Genomic DNA, 3,740 nt, shown 5'->3' on the forward strand with positions numbered 1-3,740 from the left:
GGGTAAATGTTGATTCAAGCCCTAGAAATCGCTCCAAAGGGGTCAACAATGGGAGGGGAAACAATTTTCAATGTAAGATGGAAGACTAAAATATGTTTGATTGCTTCGATTTAGGGGTGAGATGCTGTAATTTCCCATGTGTTCGTGTTCAGCTCCACTGCCCTGGGCTAAAAAAATTAATATACGATTAATTTTGGTCCAATTAAACTATAGCAACCGAAGCAAGAAGATATGGTATCTATGATTAGGGTTTGTAGAGAGAAGGGAAGAAGAGAATGAAGGGAGATCTTGAAGTGGGGTATTTAAAAATTTTAGAATTTTAAAAGGATTTGATTTCCCCCTTGAACGCGCGTTTTGAGTGAAAAATTAAAAAGCGACACTCACAGTGGACGCACACTTTAAATAAGCGCCCTCCGTGTTTGTATTTTTTTTTGTGGGACAATAATTTTAGGGCATGCAAAAAATGCACGTCCTACATTCTTCAAATTTCTAAAGATATGACATTATTTGTAGGGCACGCCCTTTTGCGTATCATTAATCAGTGCATGTCGTAAAAAGCGCGTCATTAAAGGTCTGTTTTCTAGTAGTGTGATGATTCCACTTTAACTTCTTTTCCTAGTTGGGATGTGAACGTAAAGAAGAATCATTTATTCGACTATATTTTCAATCTTAATTATGAACTTCAGGACGGAGACTGACCAAGACTACGAGTAATCGCATCGTCATGTGAACAAACTTAGAACCCAGTACGACTCCTGTAACCAGATCGCCCTACAGTCTAATCACCCACTGAAATACTAGAACAATCCGGACAACTTAGCGAACTACTCAGCAATAGAATTGGAAGGCCAGGCTTCTCACCCTGGAGAGCTCCAGTCTTATTCTCCCAGAAACAGACAGATTGTATCTTATGTGCCTCGACTATCGGGGACTCGTCAAGATTTCAATTGGAAATCATTATCTCTGCCTTGCATGAATGTGTGGGCTAAGCAAATGAAAGGAATGGTTTACCTTTCAGAAATGGACCGAGATCTGAATATCAGTAGTTTCGAGTGTTAGCGAAGAATGTCCCGAAGACTACCTTCCGAACTCGATGCGAACACTTCGAGTCCATAGTGATACCCCTCGGATAGGACCAATACGCCAATATCATTCATGAGCTTAATGGGTAGGGTACACCATTCTTACTTGGATCAGTTTTTCATTATCCTTGTAATGACTTACTTATCTACCCTCGTAGTAAGAATGAAATCATAAAGAGCATCTACAACAAGCCATGGAAACAAGGTGATCAGAGAAGCTTTGCACGAAGTTCTCTAAACATGAGTTTTGGAATTTAAGAGTTAAATTCCTAAGACACACTATTAGTGATGTGGAAATTCTTGAGTACTCTATCAATTTATCAAAATCGTTGAGAATTTGTCGGCACTGAAGATGCCGACAGAAATTCGCCAAATTCTAGGTCTCGCAGACCTACTATCGTAGTCCATTCAGAACTCCTCGCGAATTACAGAAACCCTTACGACTTTGACCCAGTAGGGAGTAGCCCCTGACTAGGAAGATAAGCAAGAAAAAGAAACCTTGGAATTCCAAGTGAGAGACCAAATTCTTTAGGAAGTCTCACTGTGGGAATGGCTTGATACGCTTCGGAAAGCATGGAGAGCTAAATCCAAGATAGTTAGGACCTCTCAGATTCTTACCAGAATCGGCCCTATAACTTATAAACCCAACCTGCATCGCAAACTCAGTAACGTACATTCTACCCTTTACATCTCGAACTTGTAAAAAGTATCGATCCGATGAGACTCTTGAAATCCCACTCGAATGAATTGAGTCCCACAAGAGCCTCACCGGCGTGGAAGAACCGTAGTGACCATGGACTGAGAGGTCATGCGAACAATTCTTAGTCGTTTCCCTTTAAGTGAAGGTTCGCTGAGATGCCAACCAGGGACCCGAATTCACTTGGGAGTGCGAGAATCAATCGATTAGGAAGTATCCCCATTTCTTGGCTCGATTATTCATGCCTACTTCCTTACCTAAATTCTAATTTCAGGACAAAATTCCTTCTAACGGGGGGGGGGGGGGGGGGTGATGTGACAACCCAAAATTTCTATTCTATACAACTCTTCAATACAATAGAAGCCAGAAAAGTTGTTGCTAAGTTTCAAACTTTTTGGAGCAAGTTTGAGTATTTTAGGATTTACACTTCGGGTGATATCAGGAGAGAGGATGCCCTAGGGTTATTGTGCAGCACTGTTATTCCAAAACTCTAAGAAATTAGGGTTTACTGCCTGAATTAAATATTTTCTGCCAAAACCCTAAATTTGGGAGTATATATATGAGGATTTGTCATTATTTACACTTTTTCCAAATCTCAAGATCCAAGTCCCATATCATCGAAACGTTTTTCGAGATCTTCAATCTAGTAAGTGTTTCTAGCCTTCTTAAGTTGTTATATGACTTAGTCTAGTATTTTAACACATTTCTAACTGTGAAATCATTCCAAAAGGTTGATTCTTCCATTATCACCAAGAACACCAAGACCATACACTTGTGTTCTTGGCCTGTTGGACCTTTTCGAGCTTCTAACTTGTAAGTGGTTCTATCCTAGAGTCTTACAAGCTTTCTTACACTTCTACATCTTAAGAAATCATCCAAGAACACCAAGATCAAAGGTGTTTACAGTCCAAGAACACCTTGGAAAGTAAACCGTATTTAGGGTGCCAATGTGTGCCCTAGCTTATCCTAAGCCTTGGTAACTAGTTTAGACCCCTTCCTTGATGTTTTAGCACATAAAAACCACCAAAATGACTCATTTATAGTTTTTTTGGTTTGGGGATCTCCCAAAACCATAATCACCCCAAAATGTGTTATAAATGACCCATATTCCTTCGTTATGCCTAGAATAAAGCCTAGACCTTTACCTTGAAGTGTTCGGGGCTTGAAAACATCAAAATACCTTATTCCGTAAGATTTTACGGCAGCAAACTCATGGAGAAATGGTCCATGGACCGTAAACTCCATTTAGGAGTGTATTGATGCCACAAAACATTTCCTAAGGCTTAATCATGAAGTAGGAATACTTGGAATGACTTAGAAGACTTCAAATCACAAAATGGTCAAAGAAGTATGAGTTTATGGCCGTAAACTCAAGAGTTTACGACCATAAACCCAATGAGTTATGGTCTCCAAACCATAAACTCACAATGAGGGTTCCCTTGAACCCTAAGCTCAATAGCTTTGTCCTACAACACTTAGATGCAATCCTTAGCACTTATAACACTTATATATAGTGTTTAACATGTATTAGGATATCTTAACATTGTTATTTAGTTGTTTAAAGGGTATTTGGTTACATATATGTGATATTATATGTTAACTAGGATCATAGAGTGTGTGCAAGTCTTCACTTGACACTTAGCATCCTATACAGTCCGTTCATCGCAACCACTTGCTATATGTGAGTTCATACCCGTTAATCAATGATTTCAATGTTTTTTAAATGCTTTTATGGGGGGAATACAAGTTGAATGATGCTAGTTATTATATATCACAGGTGATTAATAAGTAGCATACAAAAGGATTTACTACTCTTTTAGCTGTGTTACCAAACAGTTTACTTCAAATGGCTTTCCAAAATGTTTTTACTCAATTAAAACTCTTTGTTAAATTGTCTTGCATACTGAGTGTATCTTTTCAAACCTTGTTACAGTTGAGATTCAAAACAAATGTTTTCCTTA

Source organism: Lactuca sativa, chromosome 9, assembly GCF_002870075.4.
Source record: "Lactuca sativa cultivar Salinas chromosome 9, Lsat_Salinas_v11, whole genome shotgun sequence".
Taxonomy (NCBI): Eukaryota; Viridiplantae; Streptophyta; class Magnoliopsida; order Asterales; family Asteraceae; genus Lactuca; species Lactuca sativa.